We start from the raw sequence: 18,809 nt of genomic DNA on the forward strand, positions 1-18,809 counted from the left end.
CGCAGCTCCTGTTGCGGCCATTATCCCAGTTCCCTCATCCCTGAGTCTCGCCTCCCTCCAGCACCGACGCCCACATTCCCCATCATCTCGTCTACAGAAAAGAAGAAAAAAAAGGGGGGGAATTTTAACCAGAACTCGACACACATCCCCTTCCATCATCCCACCCATGAAGCTGGCACTCGGTTGAAGCCAGCTCTCCTCCTTGCCACCTCCGCGCTCCAATCCTGGTAAACTCGGATCACCGCATTCTCCCATCTACTGCTCCGCACCTTCTTGGCCCATCTCAGAACACTTTCTTTGTCCGCGAAGCGATGGAACCTTGCCACTATCGCCCTTGGCGGCTCATCAGCCTTGGGTCTCCTCGGCAGGACCCGGTGAGCCCCTTCCAGCTCCAGGGGGGTCGGAGAGGCCTTCGGGGAGAGCCTGAATCTGGAGATTCTTCCTCCTCGACCTGTTCTCCAGGACCTTGATTCTCTCGGCCCACCTCCTGTGCACCGCCTCGTGCGCCTCCATTTTTACCGCCAGGCCCAGGATCTCGTCCTCATTCTCATTCGTTTTATCTCTCATCTCGGGAAGCTTTACCGCCTGGGCCTTCTGGGTCTCCTTCAGCCCCTCGATCGCCAACAGCATTGGCGCCAGCACCTCCTTTTTAAGCTCCTCCACACAGCGCTTGAGGAACTCCTGCTGGTCCGGCCCCCATGCTGCTCGATCTCCGCCCTCCGTCATCTTGCTTTTTCCCCCTCATTTTTGCCGCTGCTCCAGAGCCTCTTTCCCCGCCGCTCCACCGCTAATCTCGGCCATACAACGTAAGGGGGGACATTACTTCACCTTCCCACACGGGATTAAATCAAAAAGTTCCGTTGGGGCTCCTCTGGAGAGCCCAAAAGTCCGTTATGGCGGGAGCTGCCGAAATGTGCGGCTTAGCTCCGCATCGCCGCAACCGGAAGTCTCAGGTTGATAGATTATTAAATGGCAGAGGAGGCTCAAGGGGCTGAGTGGCCTTCTCCTGTTCCTTGTTCATATGTTCATGTTAGCAAGGTTACAAGTTTGAGATGGTAAGAAATTGGAATTTGCTTATAGAAAGTGTTTTTATACTATGAACATTAATTTAAAATGTCATTGGAATCCTGAATTGTAATTGTGTAGAAAGTAATGGTCACAATTACTTTGTTGAAATTTGTATATATGGATTCTCTTACTGGTCCTTGACTTCATTAAGTTAAGGCTTCTGAATGATGTTTGTGCTACTTCTATTCTTCAGTTCTATTTGTTATATCATAGAAAGTTGTCTCAATACAATTTCACAGCATCATTAATGTCCCAACCTAATAGCAACAATTAATGGCTGCACTAACCCCCTTTGAAACTGTTCAATTTCTGGTTTAGGAATACTTATCCTGCAATATGGACAAGCATTGTGCCAAGTTTTGCAGTTGCAGCAAATCTAATGGGGTCTGCTGTTAATTAGACTTGTCCTCACACCCTACAGTTCAGTCTATTTTTGCTCGAAGTTACTGGAGGTGTGAGTTAATAGCATCGCAGTGAGGGAAACACGACACCCAGAAGCCATGTGTATCTCCTCAACCAATCAAAATAAATGATTGAGAAATAAATAGCAGAGGGACTGAGAAGAAAGTGTAAATTAGACTGGGGAATGGAAAAACAAAAAGGGGGTTGTGGTGAAATGCATCACTGTAAATACACAAGGGGTTAATGTAAATACACTACAACTAAGTAAGCACTAGAGGGAGCACCGGAGATGTTATGACATGCAGACATACAGCTAATGAACACATAGAATAGGACACGCCCAATGGGCAGTCAAGGCACCCAGAGGTGACACTACCACTAGGGGGCAACCCATATAAAAGTACAGGGCACACATGCTCTGTCTCTTTCCACAGGTGACACTCAGAGAGAAGGACAGGGGCAGATCAGAAGCATCACACCCACCGCGTGGCTTAGAGCAGACTGGTTAGTTAGACTGAGTTACTATAGCAAGATTAGCAGGAGAGTCGAACTCATAGAGAACTGTGCTAATGGTTTAGTAAATTACATTGAACTTACTTCAAAGTCTGGAGTATCTTTTGGTCACAGCTGCATCGAGTTGCAGCCTGTGTTATCCCAGAGTACATAACTCAACATGGTTCCAGTAGTGCCTGTTGAATCTATATAGTTCAACTCCGCAAGATCCGTGACAACCAGCAACAGCATCCAGGCAAGATGATTGAGATTCCGGTTCCTCAGCAGCTCAGGTACCACGGCAATCTCATGCCAACTGGCATGCATTCAAGCAGAGATTTGAGATCTACATGGTAGCATCCGACCTAGATGGCGTGGCCGATGCTGAGAAGATAAAGCTTCTACTCACCATTGCGGGTGAAAGTGCAACAGAAATCTTCAACTCCTTCAAGTACTCCAAAGGGCAGGACAAGAGAGACTTCCAGACAGTCCTGGACAAGTATGAAAACTACTGCGAGGTAAACACGAAAAATAAATCGATATAACCGGCGCCTATACTCACCACGAGGCAAAGGTAGACTTGCAGCAGGGGCGAACGGCAATTTTGATTGGCAGCCATCTTGCAAAAGAAGCCGTACATGCGCAGTTCCAAAAAACGCGCACAGTAAAGGAAAGTCCGTTTGCGCATGCGTGTGAATCCATGCATGCGCAGTTGTGAAAAGAGCGCACAGCAAAGGAAAAGCGATTTGCACATGCGCAATCTATTCCTACGCTCTACACAAGCGTCATGACATCAGAGGCCCCGGACCACACCCACTTAAAGCAGAAATGTCCAAAAATAGTGTCCCCCACTCCGCACAGAAAGCGATTACAGACTCTACAGTGGGACCACTGCACGTCTCCACACAGAGAACACAGAAAGACTCCACAGAGAGACCACTGCACGACTCCGTTGAGAGTGCACAGATCGACTCCACAGCGAGACCACTGCATGACTCCACACAGGGAACAAAGCCAGATTCCACAGAGAGAGCGATACAAGCCTCCACAGCGAACTCGTTGACAGACTCCACAGTGGAAGCAACGCAAGACTCCAGAGCGCAGTCCTTGCATGAACAAGACCATGAAGGTCTAGCAACCTTATCTGAGCAACCAGCAGCAGATGATGCAAGTCTGCCACACTAAAGTGCACAGCAAGACGACGATGACAGTCTACCACGCTCACGTGAACAACAAAAAGACAATGACAGTCTACCCAGATTATTTGAGCCACCAGAAGATGACTCTGACATCTAACCGACAAGAAGACACTGAAGATCTACCCACTGTATGTGCGCCAAAGGCTTCACAATTCCCATACAAGATGTGCGACATCTGAGCGAGACTGACAGATCTCAGCTAGTATGTACAGAGGTACTCGACAATCAAAGTGAGGCTACTAGTGACTCCAGTGACACCACGTTAATTCAAACCTCATCTACTCGAGCCTCTCCACAAGAACCTGAAATGACTCCAAAAGAGAAGCAAAGATGATTCAGGTGAACGAGAAAGGGCTCCAGACGGGGAGCATCGACAAGCCAAAGATGATTCCAGTGAACTGGACATGACTCCAGACGGGGAGCGCCAAGGAATCAGAGACAGCACGCTCAATGCAACAGCAGATTCCACAAAGGACACTGACACAAGTAACTTTGTGAAGGAATTGAATTCTCCACTCGGTGTGGTCATTGAGCGCAACTAAAACAACACAGAAACAACAAGGAGCATACCAAAGGCACCAACGTCAACAACAAGCATAACAAAACCAACAACGCTGGAACAACAACATGGTACAACTCTGTGTGGTAGTATGTATTGGGGGTCATGTGGGACTGGAAGCCCTAATGTCATTGGCTGACAGATCCCGGGACCTGGTTGGCCGTTGACCTCATACTCCGCCCTGAAGGCGAAGTATAAGAAGCCGGTGCCTTCCCCCGCAGGCCAGTTTACTATCGGGCTGCTGGGGAACAGACAAACTTAATAAAGCCTCATCGACTTCACTCTATTCGTCTCACGGAGTCTTTGTGCGCCACAATTTATTAAGCGTGCCTAAAAAGGACTATGGAGCTCAGGATCATTCCAGAATGCCTGAGGATCAGCCCCCACGCAGTGAATGCGGCAGCAGCCTTCAAACACTGGCAGACTTGCTTTGAGGCCTACATCACATCGACCACAGGCCGAGTCTCAGACGAACAAAAACTGCAGGTCCTGCACTCGAGGGTGAGCACGGAGATTTTCACCCTCATTGAAGACACCCGCGATTTCCAGACGGCGTTCACAGCACTGAGAAGTCTCTACGTTCGCCCAGTTAACCAAATCTACGCTCGCTACCAGCTCGCGACAAGACGGCAAGCTCCCGGAGAATCGATGGACGAGTTCTACGCCGCGCTGCTGATTTTGGGAAGAGCCTGCAGCTGCCCGTCGGGCAATGCAAACGAACATACGGACATGTTAATGCGCGATGCTTTTGTGGCAGGTATGCAATCCTCCCAAATCTGCCAAAGACTTCGAGAAAAAGAGTCGCTAGGACTCTCAGAGGCACGGGCCCTGGCAGCCTCGCTGGACGTAGCCGCGCGTAATACCCGCGCCTACGGCCCCGACCGCGCGGCAGGCCATTGGGCCCCGTACGTACCCGCCGAGACAAACCACCTACACCCCCCCCCGGACACCCCACAGGCTTGCGCAGTCCAAACGCCGAGTCGCACCGGGGGCGCCCGCTGTTATTTCTGCGGCCAGGCGAAGCACCCCCGACAGCGCTGCCCGGCCCGCGCAGCCATCTGCAAAAGCTGCGGGAAAAAGGGCCACTATGCGGTGGTGTGCCGATCCCGCGTGGTCGCCGCCGTCCCGGGAGCACAGGGAGCCCTGCAAGCAGTCTATGCGTCCCAACCCCCCCAGCGCGCCATGTGCGACCCGCAGGCGCCGCCATTTTGGGTCCCGACCACCGCGGTCCCGGGAGAACTGGGAGCCCTGCACGCCGCCTACGCTCCCCAACCCCCCTCCCCGCAGTCCATGTACGACCCGCCGCCGGCGCTCCCGATTTGGGTGCCGGCCAACACTCTCCACGGAGAGGAGGGGGTTTTTCGCATCCCGAACGCCACCCTCACCCCCGTCCCGCGCCCCACGCCTGACCCGCCGGCGCCACCTACCTGGACCCCGACCACCGCTGTCCCCGGCGAGGGAGCTCCGCACGGTCCCAGCGCTCGCGGCCCCACGACTGACCCGCCGGCGCCGCCGACCTGGGCCCTCACCCCCGTCCCGCGCCCCACGCCTGACCCGCCGGCCTGGACCCCGACCACCGCTGTCCCCGGCGAGGGAGCTCCGCGCGGTCCCAGCGCTCGTGGCCCCACGACTGACCCGCCAGCGCCGCCGACCTGGGCCCTCACCCCCGTCCCGCGCCCCACGCCTGACCCGCCGGCGCAACTTACCTGGACCCCGATCACCGCAGTCCCCGGCGAGGGAGCTCCGCACGGTCCCAGCGCTCGCGGTACTGACCCGCCGGCCTGGGCCCCGACCACCGCTGTCCCCAGCGAGGGAGCGCCGCGCGGTCCTAGCGCCCGCGGCCCTGGCGCTCGCAGTCAAGGAACTCCGCGCGGTCCTAGCGCCCGCGGCCCGGGCGCTCCCCAGATCCCCCAGCACACCATGTGCGACCCGCAGACGCCGCCATTTTGGGTCCCGACCACCACGAGGGGAGGAGGGGCGCCGCCATCTTGGACCGCCCCCGACCTGTACGACGCATGGGGGCGGCCATTTTGTCCACCCCCGACACCATCTTGTGACCCCTCAGCCACGGGCGATGTATGGCGGTGGCCATTTTGTCCATCCCCGACGCCATCTTGGACGGCAACAACGGACCCCACCCCACTACTACAACCACGGCTCGCTTCGGTTACACTCGATCAGGCTCGGCCCCGGACTCTCCAGACGACGACGACAACGGTCCTAATTAACGGCCACGAGACGCCATGCCTAGTCGACTCCGGGAGCACGGAAAGTTTTATACATCCCGACACGGTAAGACGCTGTTCCTTAACTACCTTCCCCAGCGCACAAAAGATTTGCCTAGCTGCAGGATCCCACTCCGTACAGATCCAGGGATTCTGCATAGTTACCCTAACGGTACTGGGGAGGGAATTCAAAAACTACAAACTTAACGTCCTTCCCCAACTCTGTGCCCCCACCTTGCTGGGCTTAGATTTTCAATGTAACCTACAGAGCCTTACGTTTAAATTCGGCGGCCCCATACCCCCACTCACTATCTGCGGCCTCGCCACCCTCAAGGTGCAACCCCCGTCCTTGTTTGCGAACCTCACCCCGGATTGCAAACCCGTCGCCACTAGGAGCAGACGGTACAGCGCCCAGGACCGGACCTTCATTCGCTCCGAAGTCCAGCGGCTACTAAAGGAGGGCATAATCCAGGCCAGCAATAGTCCCTGGAGAGCGCAGGTGGTAGTAGTGAAGACAGGGGAGAAACAAAGGATGGTCATTGACTATAGCCAGACCATCAACAGGTACACACAACTAGACGCGTACCCTCTCCCCCGCATATCCGACATGGTCAATCGAATTGCCCAGTATAAAGTCTTCTCCACCGTGGACCTCAAGTCCACCTACCATCAGCTCCCCATCCGCCCAAGTGACCGCAAGTACACAGCCTTCGAGGCAGACGGGCGATTATACCATTTCCTACGGGTCCCTTTTGGCGTCACAAACGGCGTCTCGGTCTTCCAACGGGAAATGGACCGAATGGTTGATCAACATGGGTTACGGGCCACGTTCCCGTACCTCGACAATGTAACCATCTGCGGCCACGATCAGCAGGACCACGATGCCAACCTCCAAAAATTCCTCCAGACTGCCAAAGCCTTGAACCTCACGTACAACGAGGACAAGTGCGTTTTTAGCACCGATCGGCTAGCCATTCTGGGCTACATAGTGCGCAATGGGATAATAGGCCCCGACCCCGAACGTATGCGCGCACTCATGGAATTTCCCCTCCTGCACTGCCCAGAAGCCCTGAAACGCTGCCTGGGGTTCTTTTCATACTACACCCAGTGGGTCCCCCAGTACGCAGACAAGGCCCGCCCCCTAATACAGACCACGACTTTCCCGCTGTCGACAGAGGCTTGCCAGGCTTTCAGCCGCATCAAAGTGGACATCGCAAAGGCCACGATGCGCGCCATCGACGAGTCCCTCCTCTTCCAGGTCGAGAGCGACGCCTCTGACGTAGCTCTAGCGGCTACCCTTAACCAAACGGGCAGACCCGTGGCCTTCTTCTCCCGAACCCTCCACGCCTCAGAAATCCACCACTCCTCAGTGGAAAAGGAAGCCCAAGCCATAGTGGAAGCTGTGCAACATTGGAGGCATTACCTAGCCGGCAGGAGATTCACTCTCCTCACTGACCAACGGTCGGTAGCCTTCATGTTCGATAATGCACAGCGGGGCAAGATCAAGAACGACAAGATCTTGCGGTGGAGGATCGAACTCTCCACCTTCAACTATGAGATCTTGTACCGGCCCGGAAAGCTGAACGAGCCGTCCGATGCCCTATCCCGCGGCACATGTGCCAACGCACAAATTGACCGCCTCCAAGCCCTCCACGAGGACCTCTGCCACCCGGGGGTCACTCGGTTTTACCACTTCATCAAGTCCCGCAATCTCCCATACTCCTTAGAGGAGGTCCGTACAGTCACAAGGGACTGCCACATCTGCGCAGAATGCAAACCACATTTTTTCAGGCCAGATGGAGCGCACCTGATTAAGGCTTCCCGCCCCTTTGAACGCCTCAGTCTCGATTTCAAAGGGCCCCTCCCCTCCACCGACCGCAACGCGTATTTCCTTAATGTAGTGGATGAATACTCCCGCTTCCCTTTTGCCATTCCCTGCTCCGACATGACCGCGGCCACAGTCATTAAAGCCCTGAACAGCATCTTCACGCTGTTCGGTTACCCCGCATACGTCCACAGCGACAGGGGGTCCTCTTTCATGAGTGACGAGCTGCGCCAGTTCCTGCTCAGCAAGGGCATAGCTTCAAGCAGGACGACCAGCTACAACCCCCGGGGGAACGGGCAAGTAGAAAGGGAGAACGGCACGGTCTGGAAGGCCGTCCTACTGGCCCTACGGTCCAGGGATCTCCCAGTTTCACGGTGGCAGGAGGTCCTCCCGGACGCTCTCCATTCCATCCGGTCGTTATTATGTACGAGCACTAATCAAACGCCTCACGAGCGTCTCCTTGTCTTCCCTAGGAGGTCCTCCTCTGGAACGTCGCTGCCGAGCTGGCTGGCGGCCCCAGGACCCATCCTGCTCCGAAAGCACGTGCGGGCACATAAGGCGGACCCGTTGGTCGAAAGGGTTCACCTCCTCCACGCAAACCCCCAGTACGCCTACGTGGAGTACCCCGACGGCCGACAGGACACGGTCTCCCTGCGGGATCTGGCGCCCGCCGGCACCACGCACACCCCCCCCGACACCATCAACCCAACCGCCCCCCTTCCTGCCACCGCCGCACCCCGCGACCGCCCCCTTCCCAGGAGGATCAGTCCCCCTCCCCTTTGCACCGACAGCTGAAACCGTGCGGCTCCCGGAGGTGACAACGCTGGTACAAGCACCACCACCACCGCCGGGGCCGAGGCGATCGACACGGACGACCAGACCGCCCCACCGACTCGTGGCGTCAATGTAAAACAAAGATGGACTGTCCAATGAACATTTTGTTTTTCCTATACCCTCTGTAAATAGTTGTAACAGGACGATACTGTCCAATACTGTACTACCATGTAACTGTTCTATCCTCCCAGGACCAGCCCTGTAAACCCTTACCACCATACGAAGCATCACCCCGCCGGGTTCATTTTTGACAAGGGGTGAATGTGGTAGTATGTATTGGGGGTCATGTGGGACTGGAAGCCCTAATGTCATTGGCTGACAGATCCCGGGTCCTGGTTGGCCGTTGACCTCATACTCCGCCCTGAAGGCGAAGTATAAGAAGCCGGTGCCTTCCCCCGCAGGCCAGTTTACTATCGGGCTGCTGGGGAACAGACACGCTTAATAAAGCCTCATCGACTTCACTCTATTCGTCTCACGGAGTCTTTCTGCGCCACACTCTGCCAATACAGGACAATGTAACAGCACAGCTCCTAACACTGGCAAGAGTATAGACATACCATGGCATGACAATAAATCTCACCAATTCAAGTTTGCTCCACTACAAACAAGCAAACCAGCTTTCAAGGCAGATGACATACTGCATCAATATCGCAATCACAAGAAACAGTCCAGGTCGGACAACACAGATACCATACTACATCGCTACCACAAGCATCGGAAAAAAAAGTCCAAATCTGACAATGAAGTGATTTGACCATTTGAACACCTCCTGATGACTTCTTGGTTCCTTAAGCACAGGGACACTGACAACGTTCACAAGGGAATGACAACATCAACATTGACACTTCCATAACAGCACAAGAAAGCCACTCGACCATGTCAATTCATGAACATTGTACTCATACATATTATTTGGTATTGTATAATCATCACTGTCATCAAGATTTGTACATGTCATCGCTTATCTACCTATTTTGTTCAATTTTCTTTAACCAGGTACAGAAAATATGTAACACGAAAAAAGGGGGGACGTGGTGATATGCATCACTGTAAATACACAAGGGGTTAATGTAAATACACTACAACTAAGTAAACAGTAGAGGGAGCACCGGAGATGTCATGACATGCAGACATACAGCTAATGAACACATAGAATAGGACATGACCAATGGGTAGTCAAGACACCCAGAGGTGACACTACCACAAGGGGGCAACCCATATAAAAGGACAGGGCACACATGCTCTGTCTCTTTCCATAGGCAACACTCAGAGAGAAGGACAGGGGCAGATCAGAAGCATCACACCCACCGCGTGGCTTAGAGCAGACTGGTTAGTTAGACTGAGTTACTATAGCAAGATTAGCAGGAGAGTCAAACTCATAGAGAACTGTGCTAATGGTTCAATAAATCACATTGAACTTACTTCAAAGTCTGGAGTATCTTTTGGTCAAAGCTGCATCGAGTCGCAGCCTGTGATATCCTAGAGTACATAACACATCAGGAGTAAGAAAGAATGGACTAAACGAGAAAGAAATAAGAGACAGGAAGTAAAAACAAACGTGACATTCTTTTAATATCTGAAGGGATGAGGCTCAAGCGGTTGAATTGTTTGCAGGGGGCAGGATACAAATCCAGGACAAGCCTGTCACTACTAGGCCAGCTTGTCCCACAACCACTTAACAGTCTTCAGGCTTTAACTGGTTTGGGGTGGTCGACAGTTCTCGTCCAGCAGTTACCATAAAATATAGCTGCTGCTGGGACCGTTTGTAATTCCGATCAGGAGACACTGATGGAGCCTGGACTTCTAGATAAGTCCAGGACCTCGTCAGGGCCATGAGAGGCCGGGAATGACAGGGCAGTGGGGAGAGGAAACGTGTTTTGGAGGTAACAACTTAGGGGAGCTTCAGATTGACACAGGGTGCCAAAACTGGAGGTAACCCCCTCCCTCCCCCCCCCACACATTCTGTGCTGGCTAAAGGTTGCCCTGTTATGGGAGAAATCCCAGCGGTGGTGAGAGGCAGTCCTTAAGTGGCCATTATTAGGGGCGGACCCTGCAGTGCCAACCGGGGGCACTATTGGAATTGGACCGTGGACAAACAGACCATCTGGCGTCATCCCCATCCTGGGTGATAAACCCACAAAGCATGGGCGGGCAGTCGACGGGCACGCCACCACGGTATAATGCCCACCTGCCTACCATGCCATCCGCTGGGATGTATTCAGCCCTACACTTCCAATGGTTAATTTTCAGTACCCAAGGCATTGATTTTCAGTCAATAACAATTATCATATTGTTTGAAGGATGCTTAAGCTTCTGTTATAACCCCACGAGGACCACGGGTGCGGTGATATGCCTATAGATAACATTACATGTACTCAGCAGTGTGACCTCCCACCAGCAGATGGTGTCAGATATAAGTCAGGTGACATCCGGCTACCAGCAGAAGGTTGTAAGGCAGACATGAGGACAGTCGCACATAAGGCTAGTTCCAGGAGAGTCTAATGTAACTCTATGATAACTTGCTCTGTATCTGATCGTTACCTTACTACGTGTATATTAATAAATCCTAGTTTTGACTAAGTCACCAGCAGCTGAGTAGAATCATTGCAAGACAAGATCACGGAACACAACAATGGGGACACCATTGTTGATCTCCCCGTAGGACCCGTGGAGTACAAGCTTCCCAGATAGGGGGCAAAGGCCACCCAGCTGGAGCACATTACCAACAAACATGAAAGCTAGCTCAAAGGAGGGCCTGGTGTGGTTAGTTCTCCCAGCAAGGACTGTACTGGGAGCGAGTTGCTACCTTGAGCAGAATAGTGCACATTGTTAAATAAACCTCTCTTCTGTTACCGCTGGCTTCAAGTTACAAATTGTTCAAAAGGTAAAACGTAACTTTCTGTAATGCTTTTTATCATATCTACCACACATGTGCAGCAACATCAATTCAGGTTAATGGCTGAGGCAGATGGGAAATCCCACTCTGGTGAAGCTGATGGCAGAGCAGAGAAACTCAGGCAAGGGGCCAAATGCCCGACTCACATTCTAGTGAGTAGTTATTCTCACTTGAACATGCCTACGCAGGATCTACCCAGTGCCCGAGATCAAACAGCCTTGCCTCGGAGACCCCCACCGGACGTCGTTTAGCACTGGTCTCCACAAATGTGGACCGGGGGACCAGCACTTTGGTGGGGGGGGGGGGGGGGGGGTCTTCCAGGCGATCGGGGGCTCCTGGTCAGGATGGTATCCTGGCACCATCAATGCCACCTGGACACCCAAGCAGTGCCACGTAGGTGCCACTCTGGCAGTGCCAGGATGGCAAGGTGGCAATGTAAGGCTGATAGGTCACTGCTAGGGTGCAAGGCTGGCAGTGCCATGGTATCCAAGTGGCATCAGGTTTGGGTGCCCTGCTCTTATGAGGTGCGGTGCGGGGGGCTCGATGACCCCCTGATTGGTGAGTTTTAGCATTGGGGGAGTCCGGAGGCCACACTGGGGGATCTAGAGATTTTAAAGTGGCGCCCCGATCTCTTCCTGCACTGGCTAAACACGCCCGACACAGGCCTCTCTCATTTACGTTAAATCGCACCCAACATCTTTTGGATATTAACATTTAATATCAGTTTTGTTCCTCGCCTACAATCATTGTCATGTTTATGCATAATTGATGCTTCAATATTGTCAGCTTTAGCATTATTTTGACAGCAAAATCTGGCCCGTTGTGTGTACTATAACAGATTCAACATTTTTTGTGGTGGTGTACATTTTGTCCTTTTGCTGGCATTAGTGATAAATTATGCTAATAAAAGCTTGTTCTGAGTGTGTTTGTTTGATGCAACATAATCTTACATATATAATTACCGAGAAAAATTGCTTCAGTTTTATTTTCACAGTTTTATGACATCATCTGCCTTCCTATCCATATTTTCATCCATCTAGTGCTCATAAGATTGAGCTATAAAACAATCAAATTCTTCTCACTAATTAGCTCAGAGTTGATTTAAAATTCTGGGCAGGAACTTGATCCAATGGCTTCCGGGATTGGAAGCAATCATTTTAAAAAATATATATTTTATTCAAGATTTTTGGCCAAACATAACAGTACGTAGTGTTTCTTTTACACAACAATAAAGCAATATAAATAACAGTGGCCAGTTTTAAACAAATAAATAAATAATATATAAACAAAAACAAAACTGAATGGCAACTGCCTTGTCCAAAATAAATACTCTCCAAAAATACAATCCAACAATCCAATATACAATTATCTATAGCAACTACCTATACATATTATACATATACAATAACATCTCTGAGAGTCAGTTTGATTCCTCCCCCCCCCCAACTCCACCCCCCCCCCCCCCCTCCCCGCCGCCCTCCCCCCTGGGTTGCTGCTGTTGTCTACTTCTTTTCCATTCCCTCTATCTTTCTGTGAGGTAATCGACAAATGGTTGCCACCGCCCGGTGAACCCCTGAGCCGAACCCCTTAACACGAACTTAATCCGTTCTAACTTTATAAACCCTGCCATGTCGTTTATCCAGGTCTCCACACCCGGGGGTTTGGCTTCCTTCCACATTAACAATATCCTGCGCCGGGCTACTAGGGACGCAAAGGCCAACACGTCAGCCTCTCTCGCCTCCTGCACTCCCGGCTCTTCTGCAACCCCAAATATAGCCAACCCCCAGCTTGGTTCGACCCGGACCCCCACCACCTTCGAAAGCACCTTTGCCACCCCCACCCAGAACCTCTGTAGTGCCGGGCATGACCAGAACATGTGGGTGTGATTCGCTGGGCCTCTCGAGCATCTCGCACACCTATCCTCTACCCCCAAAAATTTACTAAGCCGTGCTCCAGTCATATGCGCCCTGTGTAACACCTTGAATTGTATCAGGCTTAGCCTGGCACACGAGGACGATGAGTTTACCCTACGTAGGGCATCAGCCCACAGCCCCTCCTCAATCTCCTCCCCCAGTTTTTCTTCCCATTTCCCTTTCAGCTCATCTACCATGATCTCCCCCTCGTCCCTCATTTCCCTGTATATGTCCGACACCTTACCATCCCCCACCCATGTCTCTGAGATCACTCTATCCTGCACCTCCTGCGTCGGGAGCTGCGGGAATTCCCTCACCTGTTGCCTCGCAAAAGCCCTCAATTGCATGTACCGAAATGCATTCCCTTGGGGCAACCCATATTTTTCCGTCAGCGCTCCCAGACTCGCAAACGTCCCATCTACAAACAGATCTCTCAGTTGTACTACCCCAGCTCTTTGCCATGCTCCAAATCCCCCATCCATTCTCCCCGGAACGAACCTATGATTGTTTCTTATCGGGGACCGCACCGAAGCTCCCGTCCTTCCCCTATGCCGTCTCCACTGCCCCCAAATTTTCAATGTAGCCACCACCACCGGGCTTGTGGTGTATTTCTTTGGTGAGAACGGCAACGGTGCCGTCACCATTGCTTGTAGGCTAGTCCCCCTGCAGGACGCCCTCTCCAATCTCTACCACGCCGCTCCCTCCCCTTCTCCCATCCACTTACACACCATTGAAACATTGGCGGCCCAGTAGTACTCACTTAGGCTCGGTAGTGCCAGCCCCCCCCCAGTCCCTACTACGCTGCAAGAATCCCCTCCTCAAGCTCGGGGTCTTCCCAACCCACACAAAACTCATAATACTCTTCTCGATTCTTTTGAAAAAAGCCTTCGTGATCACCACCGGGAGGCACTGAAACACAAAAAGGAATCTCGGGAGGACCACCATTTTAACCGCCTGCACCCGACCTGCCAATGACAGGGACACCATGTCCCATCTCTTAAAGTCCTCCTCCATCTGTTCCATCAACCGCGTTAAATTAAGCCTGTGTAATGTACCCCAATTCTTGGCTATCTGGATCCCCAAGTACCGGAAGTCCCTTGTTGCCTTCCTCAACGGTAAATCCTCTATCTCTCTGCTCTGCTCCCCTGGATGCACCACAAACAACTGACTTTTCCCCATGTTCAGTTTATACCCTGAAAAATTCCCAAACTCCCCAAGTATCCGCATTATCTCTGGCATCCCCTCCGCCGGGTCCGCCACATATAGCAACAAATCATCCGCATACAGAGATACCCGGTTTTCTTCTCCCCCCCTGTGTGGAAAGGCTGGAGGTGCTGGAGAATAATGCGAGGAGGAAGAGTTTAAGGATTCTTGGTCTTCCCGAAGGTGTAGAAGGGGCGGACGTCGGGGCATATGTGAGCACGATGCTACACTCGTTAATGGGATCGGAGATCCCCTCCACTTCCTGGAACCCCTCAATGCTATGGCCAGGGGTTCAATCGCCAGTGCAAACAATAACGGGGACAGAGGACATCCCTGCCTCGTCCCTTTATGGAGCCGAAAAGAGTCAGACCCCCGTCCATTCGTGACCACGCTCGCCATCGGGGCCCTATACAGCAACTGTACCCACCTGATATACCCATCCCCAAAACCAAATCTCCTCAGCACCTCCCACAAATAATCCCACTCCACTCTATCAAATGCTTTCTCGGCATCCATCGCCACCACTATCTCCGCTTCCCCCTCTGGTGGGGGCATCATCATTACCCCTAGCAGCCTCCGTATATTTGTATTCAGCTGTCTCCCCTTCACAAACCCAGTTTGGTCCTCATGAACCACCCCCGGGACACAATCCTCTATCCTCATTGCCATTACCTTGGCCAGAATCTTAGCGTCCACATTCAGGAGGGAAATGGGCCTGTAGGACCCGCATTGCAGCAGGTCTTTTTCCTTCTTTAGGAGGAGCGATATCGTTGCCTCTGACATAGTCGGGGGCAGCTGCCCCCTTTCCCTCGCCTCATTAAAGGTTCTCATCAGTAGCGGGGCCAGTAAGTCCATATATTTCCTATAGAATTCAACTGGGAATCCGTCTGGTCCCGGGGCCTTCCCCACCTGCATGCTCCCAATCCCTTTCACCACTTCCTCCGTCTCAATCTGTGCTCCCAGTCCCACCCTCTCCTGCTCCTCCACCTTAGGAAATTCCAGCTGATCCAGAAAGCACATCATTCTCTCCTTCCCATCCGGGGGCTGAGCTTCATATAATCTTTCGTAAAATGCCTTGAACACTCCATTCACTCTCTCCGCTCCCCGCTCCATCTCTCCCTCCTCATCTCTCACCCCCCCTATCTCCCTCGCTGCTCCCCTTTTCCTCAGTTGGTGGGCCAGCAACCTGCTCGCCTTCTCCCCGTATTCGTACTGTACACCCTGTGCCTTCCTCCATTGTGCCTCTGCATTACCCGTAGTCAACAAGTCAAATTCTACATGTAGCCTTTTCCTTTCCCTGTACAGTCCCTCCTCCGGTGCCTCCGCATATTGTCTGTCCACCCTCAGAAGTTCTTTCAACAACCGCTCCCTTTCCCTACCCTCCTGCTTTCCTTTATGTGCCCTAATAGATATCAGCTCCCCTCTAACCACTGCCTTCAGCGCCTCCCAGACCACTCCCACCTTTACCTCCCCATTATCATTGAGTTCCAAGTACCTTTCAATACACCCCCTCACCCTTAAACACACACCCTCATCTGCCAATAATCCCATGTCCATTCTCCAGGGTGGACGCTGTTGTTTTTCTTCCCCTATCTCCAGGTCCACCCAATGTGGAGCATGATCCGAAATGGCTATAGTCGTGTACTCCGTCCCCGTCACCTTTGGGATCAGTGCCCTTCCCAAAACAAAAAAATCTATTCGTGAATAAACTTTGTGGACATAGGAGAAAAACGAAAACTCCTTACTCCTAGGTCTACTAAATCTCCAGGGGTCTACTCCTCCCATCTGCTCCATAAAGTCCTTAAGCACCCTGTCATGATATTCAAACACACACATCATGATAGACACACCAACAGACAAATCAGAACACACAACACCACAACCAATGACAGAAAGATATAAAAGCACAGACACGACCCCCGGTGGTCAGTATTAGCTGCAGAGGAGGACCAGGACAGATCTGTTACCAAACACACTCAGGGAGACAGCACGTGCAGAGTATCCAGAACGAACTGTATTATAAGAGTTAAAATAAAATAGAGTTGTACCACATACAACTGTGTTGGCTCATCTGTGCACCAGAGCACCCAACACCACACACCCTAGCTGCAGCCGGCCTCCTTCCGGTCCTGGACCTCGATCTGTCCAGCCCTGGGTCCAGTACCGTATTAAAATCTCCACCCATTACCAACTTTCCCACTTCTAGGTCCGGGATTCGTCCTAACATATGCCTCATAAAGTTGGCATCATCCCAGTTCGGGGCATACACGTTCACTAATACCACCGCCTCCCCTTGCAATTTGCCACTCACCATCACGTATCTGCCCCCACTATCCGCCACTATGGTCTTTGCCTCAAACATTACCCGCTCCCCCACTAGTATGGCCACCCCCCTGTTTTTTGTGTCTAGCCCCGAATGAAACACCTGCCCCACCCATCCTTTGCGTAGTCTGACCTGGTCTATCAGCTTCGGATGCGTCTCCTGAAGCATAACCACATCTGCCTTAAGTTTCTTTAGGTGTGCGAGTACCCGTGCCCTCTTAATCGGCCCGTTCAGCCTCTCACATTCCACGTGATCAACCGGGTTGGGGGGCTCTTTACCCACCCCCACTTGACGACTAGCCATCTCCTTTTTCAATCCAGCTCCTCACCCGGTTCCCACGTAGCCGTATCTCCCCCAAGCGGCGCCCCCCCGCCCCGACCACCCCCCCCATACCAGCTCTCCCTTCTCCCCAGCAGCAGCAACCCAGTTAACCACCCCCCCCCCGCTAGATCCCAAACTAGCGTAATTGCACCCCCCATGTTGCTCCCAGAAGTCAGCAAACTCTGGCCGACCTCGGCTTCCCCCCGTGACCTCGGCTCACACTGTGCGAGGCCCCCTCCTTCCTGCTTCCCTGTTCCCGCCGTGATTACCATAGCGCAGGAACAAAGCCCGCGCTTCCCTTTTGGCCCTGCCCCCAATGGCCGGCGCCCTCAGCTCCTCATCCTCCCCCCCTCCCCCACGACATGGGGAAGAGAGAAAAGTTACAGGGTCGCAGGATTAACAACTTGGGAAGTCATCTCTTCCCTCTTTTCCCCCCTTCATCCCACATATTCACCCCCCCACTTTGTCCCAAACGTTCTTTTTATGGCCCGCTCACTCCAGTTTCTCCTCGACAATAAATGTTCACGCCTCATCTGCCGTTTCGAAGTAGTGGTGTTTCCCTTGATGTGTGTGTGACCCACAGTCTTGCCGGTTGCAGCATTCCAAATTTAATCTTCCGTTTGTGCAGCACCACCTTGGCCCGATTAAAGCTTGCCCTCCTTCTCGCCACCTCCGCACTCCAATCTTGATATACGCGGATCACCACGTTCTCCCACCTACTGCTCCGAGTTTTCTTTGCCCATCTGAGGACCATCTCTCTGTCCTAATATCGGAGAAATCTCACCACTATGGCTCGAGGAATTTCTCCAGCCCTCGGTCTTCGCGCCATAACTCGATAGGCTCCCTCCACCTCCAGCGGACCCGTCAGGGCCTCCGATCCCATTAACGAGTGTAGCATCATGCTCACATATGCCCCGACGTCCGCCCCTTCTACACCTTCGGGAAGACCAAGAATCCTTAAACTCTTCCTCCTCGCATTATTCTCCAGCACCTCCAGCCTTTCCACACACCTTTTGTGTTGTGCCTCGTGTATCTCCGTTTTCACAACCAGCCCCTGTATGTCGTCCTCATTCTCAGCAGCCTTTGCCTTCACGACCCGAAGCTCCTGTTCCTGGGTCTTTTGCTCCTCCTTTAGCCCCTCAATCGCTTGTAATATCGGGGCCAACAGCTCCTTCTTCATCTCCTTTTTGAGTTCTTCCACGCAATGCCGCAGGAACTCTTGTTGGTCAGGGCCCCATGTTAAACTGCCTCCTTCCGACGCCATCTTGCTTTGTGCCTGCCTTCCTGGCCGCTGCTCTAGAGGATCCACCGCAATCCGGCCACTTTCCTCTCTTTTTTCCATCCGTGTCCAGGGGGGATTCCCTTCTGGATTACAGCACAGTGTTTTTTGCCGTTAAAATTGCCGTTGGGGCTCCTATCAAGAGCCCAAAAGTCCGTTCCACCGGGAGCTGCCGAAACGTGCGACCTAGATGGTCATCGCCGCACCCGGAAGTCGGCCTACCTGATTTTAACGTCCAGGCCTGATTACCATAACAACTTGCATTTATAT

This window comes from Scyliorhinus torazame, chromosome 8 (genome assembly GCF_047496885.1).
Source record: "Scyliorhinus torazame isolate Kashiwa2021f chromosome 8, sScyTor2.1, whole genome shotgun sequence".
NCBI classification, from domain to species: domain Eukaryota; kingdom Metazoa; phylum Chordata; class Chondrichthyes; order Carcharhiniformes; family Scyliorhinidae; genus Scyliorhinus; species Scyliorhinus torazame.